Raw genomic sequence first — 18,829 nt, 5'->3', positions numbered from 1 at the left:
CTAGGTGAAAATTTTAAAGGTATGATTTGATAGAAACTATAATGACACTACTATGAAATGCAGTATATTAAGAATATACTTCTACAGGTTCTTACATGGTATTCCACACTGTGGGAAAACAAAATATGCCACCACAAAATAACTTCTTTGGCATATTTCAAGATGGCTATTCGGGAAACTACAAGCACTGGAATAGTTGGGTTTTCCTTTTGTAAAAGAAATTTAAAATACAAATAGAAAAGCAATCTACATTAATAAACAGTGAATGCCAACCCTTGCCTGCCTAAAGAAGGATCTGGTAAAGATACTGTCACAGGGAAAGAGATTAGAGGACTATATACCTCATCCTGACAGTGGTAGTCACAGGCTGTTAACCTGTTCTTCTTAAGATAGCTCATATTACCTGGGCCTTTATATGCATAACAAGCCAACCTGTTATTAACTCTGCATTCCTTCTCCCACTTTCTTGCCTATTGCCACCTCACCCCTAAGAAGTCTCAAGCCTGTTACCTTCTTAAATTCAAGATACATTTCAGTTATCTGGCTTTTCTCCGTGCACATACATGTACATTCAGCCCTCCTTATCCACAGTTTTCCTCCTTCCTTTTTTCTTCCTTCCTCCTTCCTTTTGAGACAGTATTTTGCTGTGTAGCCCAGACTGAACTCAAACTTATGATCCATCTGCTTTGGCTTCCAAATGCCGCTGTGGTCATGCATCAACACATCTGATTGTTCACATGTTCTTCATCTGTGGACTCAACCTTGGATTGAAAGCATCTGTTTTGAACATACACTGGCTTTTATTCTCATGATTGTTCACTAAACAATGTAGTGAGCAACTGTTACATATCATTTGTATTGGAACAGGTATCATAAAGATGATTTAAGGTATATAAAAATATGTACATAGGTTCTGTGCAAATATTGTGAAATTTTATATAAAAGACTGAGTAGCTGCCGATTCTGCTATCTTGCCGATTCTGCTATCTTGCTAAAGAAGGATCTGGAACTAGTCCATCTCAGTGATGAACCAAAGTATATTCTAAAATGTAAGGTTCAATTCACTAAACACTAATATAATCCCTGAGAAGTCTAGATACTTTGAGGGGGTGTGTACGCTTGTGCATGTGTGTGCACACGTGTGCCCATGTACTGGGAGTTGAATTCAAGGCCTGGGCACTGTTGCTTAGCTTTTTTGCTAGAGGCTAGTGTTACCACATGAGCCACAACAGCACCACTTGTGACTCTGACTTTTTGGTGGTCAGTTGGAGGTAAGAGTCTTGAGGTCTTTCCTGCCAGGCCTGACTTCTAACTGTGATCCTCTGATCTCAGCCTACTGAAATTTAACTAGAACTTCGGCGTGAGCCACAGTCTCCCTGCCCCTAGATTAAGGATTAAAATAGGCATGTAGACAAAAGGAAACTGATTTATTACTTATTTAGTCTTTGACTTTGGCTATTTACATGAGACAGCAATCTAACTGCATTATCCTTGAGGTGATCATTACTTGGACCTGTTTTATTTAACATTTTTATAAATTATTTAAAGGACTGATAGTGAAAGTTGCCAGATTTGTAGCAGACTCCATGTACTGTTCCAGGTAGTTAAAAGCCAAGCCAGCAAGGAGAAGCTCCAGGAACATCCTCTGATGAGTTTTCATGTGGCAAAGACCAAAAAAATGCATTTAGGAGAATATATTTTAAATTATATTTATAGGACCTGAATAGTGACCCAGGAAGGGGATCCAGAAGTTATGCAGATGGCTTCCTTGAAGGCATTTATTGTAGTTGCTCCTGGGTCAGAAAGTCTAGGAATATATTGAGGACTGTTGAACATGGTTTTGAAAACAAAAATGGTGGTGTTCATATACAAAGTGTTATCAAGAGGATTACTATTTTTAACTTCATTATGTTCCCAGCTAAGTGATTTATTTACAGACATTTAAAAAATTCTTGTGTGGGTGTGTGTGGATGTCAATCCTGGGGCTTTGAACTCAGAACCTGGGCACGGTCCTTGAGCTTTTTTGCTAAAGCCTGATGATGCCACAGCTCCATTTCCAGCTTTTTGGTGATTAACAGTAGATGATAGTCTCATGAACTGCCTTATCCATGGCTTTTAACCTGAGAGAAAAGAAAGTTGCATCTTGAGACATGAGCAGGTAAAGAGGAGTTGTACACTTCTAGCAGAGGAAGCATCATATTATTCAATCAATGATTTTAAAAACCTGATTTGCAGTACACTCAAAATTGAGATAAAATAAAGAAGGTGCCAAGGGCAGCATTCACTATGTATTCATCTATGCATACATATACCTGCTATTATGTACTATTTCATTTTGTCTATGCAACCAGTTACAAAACTAGAATTGTTAGAGAATTATACTTCCTTATTCTTCACCTAGGAGGAATTTTGTTTTGTCTTGGAAATCCTGGTTTTCCTTCTTGGGCGAGTGAGGGGTGTAGGTAGTATGAATTGAAACTGAAGCTTAAAGGCTCCTCCCAATCTATCTAGACTAGAGCATCCCATAGCCACCATTTTTTGCCTCTTTCTTTCTACTTTCTTATCCCTTTATAAAGAGCTGAAGGCCCTGGCATCTCAAAGGGAAAAATAAAAATAGCATGAGCAGAAGTACCATGAAGAAAGCTGTAACTTTGTACTTCTCTCTCAAAGGTTCTCCTTAAGTTAGAGGATGGAGTTGGTGAGTCATTAAGATGAGATGTCCAGTTTCATAAAATAAATATATCTATTAAAGACAAGTGCTTGTAAGGAGTGTGGAAAGACTCTTAAGTTAGGTGGTTTAGCAGTTACTGGAAAAGATGAGTTTTTGGGTTAGCTTTAATGAAGGCTGAAAGACAAGACTGTGCTGAAGAAATTAAGAATAACATGCTTAAGAGGGAAGGAGGGATAGTACCAAGAAAGTTGAAAAGGAAGGGGAAACAAAGAATCTCTTGAACAAGATTCCATATCTAAAATTTATAGTTTCAGTTGGAATTAATAAGAACTTAGAGTGTTAGATGATTAAAGATGGTTTGATTTCCATTACTGTAACAAAATACTTGATTTAATCACTTTACAAGGAGAAAAGGTTTCTTTTCACTCATGGTTTTGGGAGGCCCCAATCTGTGATCAGTTATTGCCATTGCTTTAGACCTGTAGTAAGACTATGTTATGGTGAGAAAGATGGGGATGTGGGGGAAAGCAAAAAAGAAAGGAAGAGATCAGAGTGGGTCCTTTAATCCCCTTGGAGAACACATGTTTCAGTGAGTGACCTAAGGACTTCCCTCTAGGTCCATCTCAGATTCTGCCACCTAGCAGCCTTTAACACATGGGCCTTGAGGGATAGGATAGTCATCTAAGTGATAGCAGTTTGAACTATGACTAGGGATTAGTAAGAAATGAAAGGAAGTGGAAGTGTGCCTCAAGAAGTAGAATACCAGCTTCATGGCATTGAATTCAAGCGCCATTGTTGGGAAGAAGGAGGAAAGAAAGGAAAGGGGAAGGGAAAGGAAGAAAGACTGGGGAAAGAAGAGAGGAGATGAAAGGAAAAAATAGAGATGACTGAAGATTGAAATTTGGAATTAGAACTCCTTGAAGCACATAAGTAGAAAATTGAACATGAATAGAGATGGTTATGAAACTTAAATAGTACTTTTGCACTTACATGACAATTGTTATATATAGTTTGTAACGTATACAGTGCCAAGTGTATTTAGTTGATATACAATATAATCCCAGTGTCTTCTTGTTTTCTTAATATGTTCCCCTATAAAAATGATTCTCTAGAGGCTGGGAATGTGGCTCAGTGTTAGAGTGCTTGCCTTGCATGCATGAGGCCTGGGTTCATTCCTCAGCACCACATAAAGAGAAAAGCCTGGAAGTGGGCACTGTGGCTCAAGTGGTTCAGCGCTCTCCTTGAGCTGAAGAGCTCAGGGACAGCAGCCAGGCCCAGAGTTCAAGCCCCATGACTGAAAAAAAAGTAAAAAGATTCTTTTAACTGTCCTTGAATTATATGACTCTCCCATCTAAAGTATAGAGTTCTAGATCCCTACCCACACCTCAAAATTCTGGCTCAGTAATATATGAGGTAGGACGTATACTGTTCACAGACTGGACTTTGGGAAGTACTGATCTAGAGTAGACACAGTAAAAAGATAAAATGTTTGATTTTAGGTTGCTGTTATCCATTAAAAAATAAGATATAGATACAGTTTACATATAGTGAAATATATAGATGTTAAATGTACAGTCAAATATCTTGACAATTAATATATCCATTTAATTCACAATTTCCTACACTCACTCCAGAAAGATCTCTGTGCTTCTTTCCATTCATTCATTGTTCACTTTTCCTTTCATACCTGCAACAACTGTTCTGATTTCTTTGACTATAAAACTAATTGTGTGCGCGTGTGTGTGCGCAAGCACACATTCAGGAGCTTGAACTCAGTGCCTCACTCAATTGATAGTTTGCTTGCTTACAACTGGCACATCAAATCTGTCATTTTACTCTGATAGGTGAACTGTGATCCTCATACCTCCACCTCCACATCCAGTAAGAATAATTTTGTCTCTTCTAGAATTTCATGTAAGTGTATTAATGTAGTTTATACTCTTATACTCTGGCTTCTTTTCTTTTGCTTTTAAGGTTCATCCATGTTAGGTATCATAGGTTGTTTTTTTTTTTCCTTTTTAGTTTCAGGATAATATTCCATTTTACAGATATAGTTATTGTGGAAAATGTTGTTTACAGTTTTCAAATGTTACAGATGAAACTACTGTGAGCATTCTTGTGTACACGCGCTTGTGTGTGTGTGTGTGAGAGAGAGAGAGAGAGAGACGTTTTCTTTCTTCTTGAGTGAATACCTTCAAGTAGAACTGCTGGCTTATAAGATAGATATATAGAATATTTTCTGAGACAGATTTACTGTTTTATACTCTAATGGTTTTTGATTGTCAATGTGGTTGGATTGAAATACACTTGGAAGATTGTAAACACTTCTGGGTATCTCTATGAGATTGTTTCCAGGGAGGAATAACTAAAAGTTCTGAAGACTTAATTATTTTGTATGTGAGTGCCACCATCTTATAGGATAGGGGCCACTAGATGGAAGAAAGGGGGGAAAACCAGAGCCAGCTTCCACTTCACTATGCCCTTCTCACCATGAGGAACTGATGCCTCTAATGGAATTAAAATAAATCTTACCTTCCTTAAATAGTTTTCTTTAAGTATTTAATCATAGCCATGTAAAACCAACTAACACACTCCCACCAACCATCTATGGAGTTCTGTTTGCTTCGTATCTTTACCAGTATTCGTTTAATCATCTTATATCTTACTGTGATTTTGATTTGCAGTTTCTTGATAATTACTGGTATTGAACACTTTGTACTGTGTTTCTTGGCTCTGTGCATATCTTCTTTTGTGAAATACCTGTTCCAAACAGTCACTTGTCAGTTTTAATGGGTGTTTGTCATTTTACTTTTGTGTTGTGTTTTCTGAGTCCTGTTTAATAATCAATGCCACCCTTAAGATACTCTGTTTCCTTCAAGATGCTTTATAGGGATAGCTTTATTATTTTTTTTCTGGATGATCCACATTTATTACACTACATAATTCAGAGTGAAACATTATTAGTTAGGTTTTTCTACTTTATTCTTTTATTTGACAGCACTAGTTTGTGAACTAATATTTATGTTTAGTTCTGCTGCATTTATGGCACAAGATCTCCTTTTCAAAATGACACCAATTTTCCTTTAAGGACTATTTTTAGCAGCAATTATATATTTAAAGGTGAACAACTTACAGGGCAAATGCTTTAGCTATACCTTTTCTATTTCATACTTGCCAGTTACAGTATTTACAAAAGGCTAACAGTGGCTACATAAAAATGACCTTTCACTCTTCTTCATCCATATCTTAGTCAAAGGCTTTTTTCTTCCCCTTGTCTTTGATCCCATTGGAGAAGAGCATGAGATTCAGTTCAGGGACGTAGGTATTTACATGGGGCACCTGATTTTAAGGACGTATAAGACAAGATGGAATAATTCTTAATTTGGGTATATTCCACTACCCGTAAAAGTTCTGTGACAGAAAGTACTTAATGACAACCTAGAAGAGAGAGACCCTTGATTTTCAGCCTGTAACAGCTGAACGTCTGGAAGGCCACTCACTGTGATGCAGTCATCACTGACTGGCATTGAATGTTAGACTCCCAATTGTGTGATTATTGGTAAACATGGAAATTTAACTGAAGAGGTGGCACTAAACTAGAAAACTGAAAATTCATTTTTTTCGGGGGGGGGGGGGTCCAGTCGTGGGGCCTGAACTCTGGGCCTGGGCACTGGCCCTCAGCTCTTCAGCTCAAGGCTAGCGCTCTACCACTTGAGCCACAGCGCCACTTCCGGCTTTTTTCTTTTTGCTTATGTGGTGCTGAGGAATTGAACCCAGGGCCTCATGCATGCAAGGCAAGTGCTCTACCACTGAGCCACCTTCCCAGCCCCCTGAAAATTCATTTTAAGAACAATTTACATTGAGGGAAATATGTACTGTATAAACGAGGAAGTATAAAGAACTGACAATAAACTGACCATGCTAAATGGATTCCATGAGTAAGTTTTCATGATAGGGTATACTTACTACGCATTTTGCTTAAAAATATTTCCCTAAAACGTAACTACATAGAGTTCCATTTCATGTTACACTACTATTGTAGTTCAGGGGAAATAGCTATACTATTAGGTTGATACTGATATAATACTAGTTGTGAACATCCAGCCAAAGGAGCTGGTAAATTCCTGAAAACAGCAAATCAAAAATCCTTTTTCAGTTATTGGACTATACAGAAATATCTCAAGCCTGAAATTTAGGAATTAAGAATATGATCTTCTGAAGTTTGGGGATGGATGTTTCTTTATGTCAGTGTAGTGAAGACAACAATAGCTTAATTTTTTGTATCTATAAACTATCTTAAATTAAAACTTGTGTTTGGGATAAAAGGTAAATATTTTCTTTTCGTTAGCCAATTTCAGAATCATTTCTTCAAGACTTCCTTTTCGCCATTGCTTTTGTGTCTTGGTCAAACATCATTTGACCAGCAGGAGTGATGGCTCATGCCTGTTATTGGAGCACCTGGAAGACAGAGGCAGGAAGATCATGAGCCTCAGCTACATAGGGAGACACTGTTAAAAACAAAAACAAAAAAACTCAGTTGACCAAAGAAGTACAGGTCTATTTCTAAACTTTATTCTATTTATCTATTGGTTCTATCTTTATGCTAGTATCACAGTGTCTGAATTACCAAAGCTTTGTTTAGTCTTGAAATATGTGGAAATATAACTCCTATATTTTGGTTCATTTTTAAGATTGTTAGTTATTTTTACATATTTACATTTCTATTTAAAATTTAAAATCAGTTCACAAATAGCTATTCCCCCCAACCCCCCAAAAAAACCTTCTGAAATTTTGATTAGAATTGTATCAAATTTGTTAATTGGAGAAAAATTGATATGAGTGTGCAAATGTATGTGCCTGTGTGTACATATGCACGTGTACCCAGGGCCTGGGTGCCTAGCTTTTTTTGTTCAAAGCTAGCACTCAGTACTCTACCACTTGAGCCACAGCTCTACTTCCAGCTAAGTTTTTGGTCGTTAATTGGAGATAAGAGTCTCATGGACTTTCCTGCCTAGGCTGGCTTCCAACTGCAGTCCACAGGACTCAGCCTCAGGAGCTAGGATTTACAGGTGCAAGCCATCATGCCTGGCTAAGAATTGACATTATTAACAGCAGAGTTCTTCAGTCAATATATGTGATATATCTCTTTGTTTCAGTATTATGTAGTTTTCTATGGATGCATATTGTTGTCAAGAAATTCGTGAAATTTTAATTTTCAGAGTTCCTTCAAGTACCTCTTTTCTCCCCATTCTTCTCCAATCCCACATAGAAATAGCTGCTTAAAGCTAATGGATAGGTTACTAAGTCTCTATCCATTTTTCTACCAGCCTTTCTTTTTCATTCAGTTTGGCTGGTTACAGCTAATTTGCAGTTTACTATGGCTCTGTTTCTCTACCAACTTTTCTTTTCATTCAGTTTGGAAAGTTTGTGTTGTCTGGGTTCTGGGTTTTGTTTTGGTTATTTCTCCTTTGTCTCATTTGATGTATTACGCTCATCCAGTTGTTTTTGAATATTAAATATTCTTTCCTTAAACTTTTCTAGTAGCTGTTATAATATCTTTTTATTCAAAATTCTCTTTATCCCTGCTATTTTTGGGTTCAAATCATAGACTATCATTTCTTGTATTTTTTATTTTGTGATGTTGAATGTCTTTTTGTGGGGGCGGGTGTCTAGCTTGACATTGGGTTTTCTTCTGGCAGGTAGTTTATGTATCAACTTGATCTTTCAAGTTCTATTTTCAGGGTTCTTTGGTTTAAAGATTTTTGCATTGGCTTTTAGTTTAAGGCTAGCTCAGGCCAGGCGCTGGTGGCTAGCACCTATAATTCTAGCTACTCAGGGGCCTGAGATCTGAAGATCAGGGTTCAAAGCCAGCCCAGGCAGGAAAATCCCTGAGACTTTTTTTGGGGGGGGTCCGGTCGTAGGGCCTGAACTCTGGGCCTGGGCACTGTCCCTCAGCTCTTCAGCTCAAGGCTAGCGCTCTACCACTTGAGCCACAGCGCCACTTCCGGCTTTTTTCTTTTTGCTTATGTGGTGATGAGGAATCAAACCCAGGGCCTCAGGCATGCAAGGCAAGCACTCTACCACTGAGCCACCTTCCCAGCCCTCCCTGAGACTTTTATCTTCAAAAAACCACTCAGAAAACCAGAAGTAGTGCTGTGGCTCAAGTGATAGAGTGCTCGCCTTGAGCTTAAATGCGGAGGGATAAGCACCTAGACCCAGAGTTCAAGCCCCACGACCGACAAAAAAAAAAAAAAAAAGGCTAGCTCAGACTTGATAATGCAACATGCCTTTTCTTGTTTCTTTTATGATTTTTCAATGCATTCATCGTGTTGATTTATCCAAGTATAAGGGGACTGAATGATCTAGCTCTGATGAAACTCTCTTGAGAGCTCAATACATGTGATGTTCTTGGAATTTTTCTCTATTTATCCTTGTGGAGTGACATATCCCATGTATGCAAATTGTTATTTATCCAGAAACTCAAGAGCTCTCTCTTCTTCCTTTGTGGTATTCTGCCTTGTAAATTCTAGCTATCGTTTGTCCAGGCAAAGTGATAAACATCTGTAATGCCAGCATTTGGGAGACTTCAGCAGACAAATGGTAAGTTGCAGGTCAGCCTGGACTACATAGTGAGTCCTTATCTCAAATAAATAAATGAGTATATATTATGTCTAGTTTTCTGCTTGTTTTTAATAAGAGGACAGTTCTGGATCTTGTTACTGCCTCAAGACCAAAAGTCAGATTCTTTTGCCTTTTTTTTTGACAGATGTTTGCAATGGATGTAGAATTTGAAGTTATCAGCATTTTTTCTTTTTTCTCTTTTAACTTTCAAAGTCATCATTTCAGTCTCTTCTAGCCTAGCTGTTTACCTTTTTAAAAAAGTTAGTGTCAGAGAAGGAATGTGGCTTAGTGGTAGAGTGCTTGCTTGCCTAGCATGCATGAAGCCATGCATGAAGCCCCGTGTTCAATTCCTTAGTACCACATAAACAGAAAAAGCCAGAAGTGGTGCTGTGGCTCAAATGGTAGAGTGCTAGCCTTCAGCCAAAGAAGCTCAGGGACAGTGCCCAGGCCCTGAGGTCAAGCCCCAGGACTGGCAAAAAAAAAAAAAAAAAAATTAGTGTCAATGGTATAAAGGGATTTTATTGTGACATATCCATACATGCATATAATATACTTTGATCAAATTCACCCTATTACTCTTAATCTCCCTTTTCACTTTTTGAACCTTTAAAAAATTAAATTTGTTTATTTTAAGTAGTTGTACAAAGGGGTTTCAATTCAACATGGCAGTTTATTAGTATAATGCATCTTAATCAATATCACCCCATTCATCATTCTCCATCTTTCCCTACTCCACCTATCCCGTCAGTTTTCCTAGTTTCATTCTTACCTATATACATTGAATATTATTACTGTATTCTTCCATCCTTCCTCTCTTCATTCATCTGTCCTCCACCCCTTGATTTTTTAGTTTTTTTAGTTTGGGGTTTGAACTCAGGACCTGCAGTACTTGCTTAGGTTTTTGGTCATGGCTGGCACTCTCCCACTTGAACCATTCTTCTAGTATTAGCTTTTTGCTAGCTAATTGGAAATAAGAGTATCTTAGGGCTGGGAAGGTGGCTCAGTGGTAGAGTGCTTGCCTTGCATGCCTGAGACCCTGGTTTCCATTCCTCAGCACCACATAAGAAAAAAGCCGGAAGTGGCGCTTTGGCTCAAGTGGTAGAGCGCTAGCCTTGAGCTGAAGAGCTGAGGGACAGCACCCAGGCCCAGAGTTCAGGCCCCACGACCGGACCCAAAAAAAAAAAAAAAAGAGTATCTTAAATTTTTCTGCCCAGACTTGCTTTGAACAGCCATCCTCAGATGTTAGTTTTCTGAGTAGCTAGGATTATAGCATGGGTCACCAGCACCCAGTTTTAAACAATTTTTAATGATTTTAATTATCTTATTTTCTTTAGTTTCATATATCTATATGAAATACATCAATCAAATTTATTCCCTTCTTCCCATCCTTCTTCCCTCTACTGTTGTTTCTTAACCCCCCCTCCATTGTGCTATTTTAGACTCAATGATTTTTTAGATCTAGGTTCAGAGTATTATCATTAACATGATGGTGTCCAGTTTTACCCATTTTTCCTGAAAATGGTATAATTTACTTCTTTTTTGTTGTTGGTGGTGGTAGTGGTGATGCGGGGCTTGAGCTCTGGGCCTGGGCTCTATCCCTCAGCTCTTCAGCTCAAGGCTAGCACTCTACCACTTGAGCCACAGCACCACTTCTGGTTTTTTGAGTGGTTTATTGGAGATAAGAGTCTCAGGGACTTTCCTGCCCGGGCTGGCTTTGAACCGTGATCCTCAGGTCTCAGCCTCCTGAGTAGCTAGGATTACAGGTGTGAGCCACCAGCACCTGGCTTATAATTTACTTCTTTATGGCTGAATAATACTCTATTTGGATATGGATGTATATTATATGTATGTAATATATAAATTCTTTATGCATTCTTAGCTTGTTGCACACTTAGGCTGATTCTGTAGTTTGATGATTGTGAATAGAATACTATAAACATAGATATGAAGGTATCTCTATTATAATGCAAACTTATATCCCTCATATTTCCAGGAGTGTTATAACAGGATTATGTAATTGCTCTTCTTAATTTTAGTTATCCATACTGATTTCTATAGCTGTGTAGATTAGATTGTTTCTGGTGAAACAATTGGTGGCAATTCTTAGTATTATTTTCGTACTGTAATATGTCTCCTTTTCTACTCAGGCTACTGCTGCTTTAAAGTGATTTGGGGAGTTTTTGTTTGGTTTGGTTGGTTAGTTGATTTTGTTTTGTTTTTTGCAATTTTATTAATTCTAGGACAAGCCTAGGTATTCAGTAAGGTCTCCATACTCTGCTGCTTGGAACTTTAACATCTTCCAGACCTTTGCAAACTCAGGTTAGTTCAGCTCAAACTCCAGTTGTTCTTTCCTCAAAATATTATTTTTGTAGCTATCTGTGAATATGTACCTTAGTTTCCAGGAAATACTAATACAGAGTTCTGAAACTTTGTCTCTCTATGGCAACCTTTTAGGATTCAGACTCTCAAATTCCAGCAGCCTCGGTATCTTCAGAATTTAAGCTCTACTTCTACAACTTAGTGAGATTTCTTTTTTTCTTTCTTCTTTTCCTTTTAAAAAATTTCATTTCCCTTTTCTTTCTCCCCCTCTCCCCCCTCTCTCTCTCCTCTCTCTCTCCTCTCTCTCTCCCTCCCTCTCTTCTCCCTCTCCCTCCCTCCCATCCCATCCTCTCTCCCTCCTCTCCTCTTCTCTTCTCTCTCTCTCTCTCCCTCCCTGTCTTTCTCCCTCCCCCCCCCCCCCCCCCTTGTGTTCTGGTACCAGGGCTTTAATTCAGGGCCTTAAGCTCTCACTCAACTTTCTCTTTCTCACTCAACTTTTTCTTTCATGCCTGGCCCTCTGCCACTTGGGCAACACCTCTGTCCATTTTTGCTAGGGTTATTTTTGTGATAAGGTCTCACTTTTATTTCCCCCTGGGCTAGCCCAGACCTCGGTTCTTCAATTTATGCTTCCTGCCATAGCTGGGATCACAGGTGCAAGCCTATATAGGGAATAACAGTTATGCACCACTGTTCCAAGATACTGATTGAGATGGAGTTCCATGGTCTTCCTTACACCCCCTGAGTAGCTGGTGTTACAGATGTGAGCCACTGGTACCCAGCAAAAAGTTTGGTTTAATTTTCCCTCTTTTATTTTTTTCTTTTGCTTGATTTTTTGTTTTTCCTTCTTTTGGCCTATTTGTTGTTTGTTTGTTTGGTGTTTTTTTTGAGATCGGGCCTTGCAGGGTAGCCCAAACTAGCATTGAAATTTGCTTCTGCCTCAGACTCTTAATGTTTCTCCTCTTCCTCTTCCTCCACTTCCTCCTTCTCTCTCTCTTTTTTTTTTAATGCCAGTACTAGGGCTTGAACTACTAAGGATCTGGGTTCTGTCCCTGAGCTTTTTCACTTGATGTTGACACTCTATCACTTGATCCACAGCTCCATTTCCAGCGTCTTGGTAGTTAACTGGAAATAAAAGTCTCATAGATTTCCCTGCCCAGACCCAACTTCTAACTACAATACTCAGATTTTAGCCTCTTAAGTAGTTAAGCTACTGGCACCAGGCTTCTTGATAAATTTTAAAGTACTTTGGAGTATGGCTTTATTTTTTTTTAACACTAGCTTATCTTTTAATTTTTAAGCAATGTAAGAGAGTTACAGAAAAGAAATTTTGTTGTTTTGTTTTGAGACAGGATCTTACTATAGCCCTGGTTGGCCTCTTCCTCCACTTCAAGAAATTGGAATTACAGGCCTGTCACTGTTCACACTTAAAGAATGAAAAATAATTCCAATATTCCAGAACTCATAGTTTATGGAATTTTTTTTGAACATCATTTCTGATACCTTTATTGCAAATACATACGTAGAAAGATAAAATTGCAGGAAAAAAATCTAAAAGGTTAAAGACATTATATCATGTTGCAGTAGATCTCTCACATAAAAAGTCAAGTGTTGGCATTCATTGGTACAACTTTCTAAATGGCAGCTTGGCAATGTTCAGAATTCTTAAAATGTTCATGCCTTTTGCCCCAGATTTCATTTTCAGGAGTTACTCTAAGGAAATAAAAGACACACACACACACACACACACACACACACACACAAATGAGTATATATGTTATTTATTATGATAGTATTTATTATTCTAAACCAATTTGAAACTTTAAATGATTAAATTATTCTCTAGCTATATAACCAAATACTATGAAACTATTACAAATCATATTTCTTAAAAATTTTTGCATAGTATACTGCTTATAATAAAAACAATTACAGTCATGAACTTTAGGATATTTAAAAATATAAGAAAATATTCATGATAGAATGAATAGAAAAGCAGGATGATACTTTTGTGTTTATTAAACATTTTTTAAAAACATGATATAAGGAAGTGGTGCTGTGGCTCAAGCAGTAGAGCACTCGCCTTGAGCTGAAGACAAGGACAGCACCCAAGCCCAGAGTTCAAGCCCCACAACCTACCAAAGGGAAAAAAAAAAATGATATAAAATGTATTGCCTTTGAACAATTAGATCTGGGTAATTTTTCAGTCATGCTATTGAGCAGTTTTGCATTTTCTACAATTAAAGTATATCATAATCATCAAAAAAATTTTAATTTTTAAAATTTTAGTAAAGTTAATTGAGAGGATAAAGAAAGGATTTAAAGGAGTTTTCGTTATTACCTTGATGCTTTTTTCCTTTTTTGCAAATACCGTATCTTGACTTAACTTCGTTATTGTAGATCTAATGTGACATGTGTCCTTTTATTTATATTATATATCCCATACATTCTGAAACTAACGCAGCTTACCATATTTCATGATGTAAAATTCTGGGTTTCTATCAAATACTTGCTTATTCACTTAAAGAGATTTAATTATTTTTTGTTCCTCCCCACTCCCCTAGACCAGCTCTTTCTAAGACTTACAGTCTTGAACCAGGCGCCGGTGGCTTACACCTGTAATCCTAGCTATCCAGAAGGCTGATATCTGAGGATCATAGTTCAAAGCCAGCCTGCCAGCCTGGGCAGGAAAGTCTGTGAGACTCTTATCTCCAATTAACCACCAGAAAACCGGAAGGGGTACTGTAGCTCAAGTGGTAGAACACTTGCCTTGAGCTGAAGAGCTCAGGGAAAGCACCCAGGCCCAGAGTTCAAGCCCCATGACCAACTTAAAAAAAAAAAAAAGACTTAGAGTCTTGCTTTCCTAGCCACTGTTCCTACTTGTACCTCCCTAAAGGTGCAGGTACCCTTATGTTGAAGAAAGAATGGAAATCATAATCTTTGCTTTTCTAAACCAAGTATTATATATGCTGTCTCTGTCTCTGGGCACCTTAATCATATGGACATGGTGCTCTTTAGAAAGGCATGATAATGACTCAGCTATCTATCTATGTATCATGTTAGAAATCCAGGGAAGAAAAGTTACACTTAAGAGATAAAGGAATAAAGGAATTTTGTAGTTTATGAAGAGCTATAGACTCCAGAGTTACCATTCATACATCATACACTCAGAAAATGAAGTTAATATAAATATTTTAGAATGTTTTTTCAATTTTAATAATTATAGGTCCAGAGGCTCAGTGTGGTTGGAAGAATTGACTTCATCCTAATCCAATTTAGAAAAGACTAATATAGAAATTTACTAGCTTCTAAATTTAAAATTGATATCAAGCCATGGTAGTCTACTAGTCTACATTTTTATTGTAAGGCTGTATCTACTGAAAAAAAAAAGTGAGCTATTGGAGCTATTGATTAAGCTTGCTGTTGTTGTCCTGATGGTTTGTAACAGTAGTTGGTTCTTTATTATTTTAGTATTAGACTTTGTGACAGGCTCTGTGGCCATGAGCAATTATTTATAACCTGTACCTCAAACTTTTTCATTAAAACAGTAATAACTAGCTGCCTTATAAGATTGCTGTGAGAACTCATTAAGTTAATCCATGTAAAGTAAATAGCACAGTACCTTGCACTTTGGTATCATCCAGTAGTTGTTAAGATTATTTGTTTACTTATACTTAGAGCTATCTTAGGCCTGGAACTTAAGAAAATAAATTTGATCTTTTCTTGCCCCCTGATGATGTTTCTGGGAGCTCTACTGTCTTGGTGTCAGTGGTTCTAAAATTACCTGATTGATAAGAATAGTATTGTTTTGAGTTTAATTGAATGATATAAAGAACTATGATGACTTTTTGCATTGATTGTTTTACTATAAAATCTAACCATTTGGGTTGGGATGTAGCTCATTGGCAAAGCACTTGCCTAGCAGTACAATGTCCTAGATTCAATCTCCAGTACCAAAAAAAGAAAAGACAAAGAAAATACAGTTAAAAAAAAAATCTAGCCAGGCACTGGTGGCTCACACCTGTCATCGTAGTTACTCAGGAGGCTGAGATCTGAGGATCACAATTCGAAGCCAGCCCAGGCAGGTTTATCTCCAGTAAACCACCAGAAAATGAGAAGTGGCCCTGTGGCCCAAGTGGTAGAGCACTAGACTTGAGCTGAAGAGCTGAGGGACAGTGCCCAGGCCCAGAGTTCAAGCCCCATGACCAACCTCCTCCCCCACCCTCAAAAAAATCTAGCCAATCTAATATTTAAGATAAGAATTACTGTTTTAACGTCTTAAGTAATGCTTGCTTTCCCAGTATGACATTTTTTAAACAGCTTAATATTTCTTGAAAAACGAAATGCTAGATAGCAAACAAAATAAGAGTGCTAGATAATAGATTTAATAAACTTTTTACTTATGTCTGACCAACCTGTAAGGTTTGTGTTCTATGGTTAATATTTCTAATTTAGTGTATTAGTAGATTATGATTGTGTAAGGGATCTGGTTCAGTTTCCTGGTTTTCAGAATGACTTAACTGGAACCAAAGTGAAACTAAGCCAGACAGACAGTGCATCCTAAGGGAGTCCCTGGGACTATAGCATACCAGTGTAGCAGAGCCCAGGACAAGCAGACCCTTGATACAAGTGCGTGCTCAGACTCTCAGGAAGCAAGGACAACGCCAGCCCTTCCTTTTGGGTGTCATTGCCCTTTTTTCCACATGGATGTGGGAAGGTGGTATTGAATCAAAGCAGCTGTCCTGAAATGCAGACATTCTGAATGAGTTCCTTCTAGAAGGAAACTCTGCTTGCCCTTACTTTCTTATTTAGTCAAATCCAAATCAAAGGTGAATGAAAGAAAAGTCTTTTTTATGGTACATGGCAGTTTGGACTTAGCAAAAAAATGTTAATGACAGAGATGAGAGGGGGCTCTGAACTAGCAAATCAGTTTCTTCCTATGTCAGATGAGTATCTCTTCGGTGGGAAGAGACAGATATGGAAGATATATGAAATAATGATCTGATGTCTATTTAGATGTTCCTTGATTCTATTACATAGTCCTTTATTATTTGCAGTCTAGTGTCTAAACATCTCATAGGCCTGTGTTGTCTCCTTGGCTAAGTCACTTTTATGTAACGTTTAGAGTTTGGAATATTTTGAGCATTCAGTAATCAGTTTGTTGATTGGCAGGTAAATATTTGTTGCCAATTTTTTAATTGTGCCAGATTTTGTATTTAACATAATAGAAAATGGCTCACATCCTCAAATTTATGATTAACATAAGCATTGTTGTTTGAAACTAGACCTAATGCTCTCACATTAAACTTATGACCAATGCACTAAGATTTCTAAAAAATTAGGAACAGTAAGATAGGTGACTAATTTAAATAAATGTCTTAATCATCTGATTTTATTTTAATTGCTATCTTTTAGTGTACTGATTTGACTGTGGGAAAAGAAATCTTTTGTGCTTTCTTGAAGTAGTTTCACAGAGTAGTGCAATGATGACCAATTTTAGTTCTTTGAGTCTAGTCAGCGTTCTTCAAAGTACATAGTTTGCTGTTAAGAGAATTCTGATGACAATAAATCTGAAACTACTATTAGAAACAAAATGAGGCAACTTTGTAATAATGGACAACATTGTCATTTCTATCCTAAAAACCAAGTGAATACTATGAATATGAAATGTTCATTTAGAGTTATGTATTGTATGTTTTCATCTCAAATTTTTTCTTTTTTACATGTTAATATTTATAGCAAACTGATATTCAGTGTTAATAAATTTTTATGTGTGTGTGTGCTAATACTGGAGCTTGAACTTGGAGCCACTTCCTTGCTTACAGCTGGAGCCCTACTACTTGAGCCATACCTCCACTCTGGCATTTTTACTGGTTAATTGGAAATGGAATCTCACAGACATTTCTACCTGGCTGCTTTGAACCACAGTCATCTAGGTCTCAGCTTCCTGAATAGATAGGATTACAGGTATGAACCACCAGTGCCCAGTAGGTGTTAATAACTATTATGATTGGTTGAGGCATTGTGTTGAACCATTTTAGTTACTCTAACAAAACACTTGAGATAGTTTAAAAGAGGGAAATGTTCGGGCTGGGAAGATGGCTCAGTGGTAGAGCGCTTGCCTTGCATGCATGAGGCCCTGGGTTCGATTCCTCAGCACCACATAAGCAAAAGTAAAAAAAGCCAGAAGTGGCGCTGTGACTCAAGTGGTAGAGCGCTAGCCTTGAGTTGAAGAGCTGAGGGACAGCGCCCAGGCCCAGCGTTCAGGCCCCACGACTGGACCCAATAAATAAATAAATAAATAAAAGAGGGAAATTTTCATTCAGTTTTAGTGAATAGGTCTTAGTGAATACCAGTTGCCCCCCTTGATTTGGGCCTCATGGCAGCATGTCAAAATGAGAGCATGTGGCAGTACAACCTGTTCACCTCCAGGGACCAGAGAAAGAAACCGGACAGAGTCCCCCACAGTCTCTTTGAGGGCATGCTTCCAATACTTTAAAATTCCTCACTAGGTCTTACCTCCCTAAGGTTTGTTTCTTCAACCTTCAAAGCACCAGCCTAAGAAACAGATTTTTTTACATATGGGCTTTTGTGGGACATTTGAGATCCCAAACGTAGCAGAGAGTCATCTGAGATCTGAAGATTGTGGTTTGAAGCCAACCTGGGCAGGAAAGTTCATGAAATTCTTATCTCCAATTATAACCACCAAAAAGCCAGAAGTAGAGCTGTGGCTCAGGTTGTAGAGCACTAGCATTGAGCAAAAATGCACCCAGGCCTTGAGTTCAAGCCACAGGACGGACAAAAGAAAAGAAAAGGAAGGAAGGAAGGAAGAGATGGGAGGGAGAGAAAGGAAAAGGAAAGGAAGGAAGGAGAGAAAGAAAGAATAACAGATATATAAAATATGTTTAGTTTGGTAGAGGTAGGTAAAAGGTCCCAGTGGGAGAGAAGTAGGTCAAAAGGAAGAGGTTATGAATTTGAAAAAAGTTACACACATGTATGAAAATACAACAATGAAACCTGTTGAAATCCCTGGTATAGAGCCTTGAACTAAGTTCCTCAAGTTCTCTCCTTTATTGCTCAAGGCAGCTACTCTCCAGTCTAGCTTTTTGCTAGTTAGTTGGTGGCTTCAAACCACAATTCACCAGTTCTCAGCTTCCTGAGTAGCTAAGATTACAAGCATGAGGCACCAGGTTTGGCTTTGTCTCAAGGGGGAAAAGAGGA

At 38.0% G+C, this 18,829-nt stretch overlaps 1 protein-coding gene across 6 annotated transcripts in view; it reads left to right on the top strand.

The window, feature by feature from the left end:
* The window catches only part of Socs5 (suppressor of cytokine signaling 5), a 39,674-nt gene that overhangs the window by 8,151 nt on the left and 12,694 nt on the right, over nucleotides 1-18,829 (top strand). The window contains exon 3 of one of the 6 annotated variants that reach the window (XR_006146950.1): nucleotides 12,961-13,034. The exons of 3 other annotated variants lie outside the window; for them this stretch is intronic. The gene's annotated coding sequence lies outside the window, so the exon portion shown is untranslated. Of the gene's footprint in view, nucleotides 1-12,956; nucleotides 13,035-14,657; nucleotides 14,680-18,829 lie in introns of those variants that run through there. 2 more of the 6 variants (XR_006146951.1, XM_042675448.1) reach the window with 2 other exon arrangements.

Source organism: Dipodomys spectabilis, unplaced genomic scaffold (genome assembly GCF_019054845.1).
Source record: "Dipodomys spectabilis isolate Male_0828 unplaced genomic scaffold, ASM1905484v1 ptg000026l, whole genome shotgun sequence".
NCBI classification, from domain to species: domain Eukaryota; kingdom Metazoa; phylum Chordata; class Mammalia; order Rodentia; family Heteromyidae; genus Dipodomys; species Dipodomys spectabilis.
Note: the sequence above shows the minus strand (reverse complement) of the source record. Positions and strands in the feature narration are given on the sequence as shown.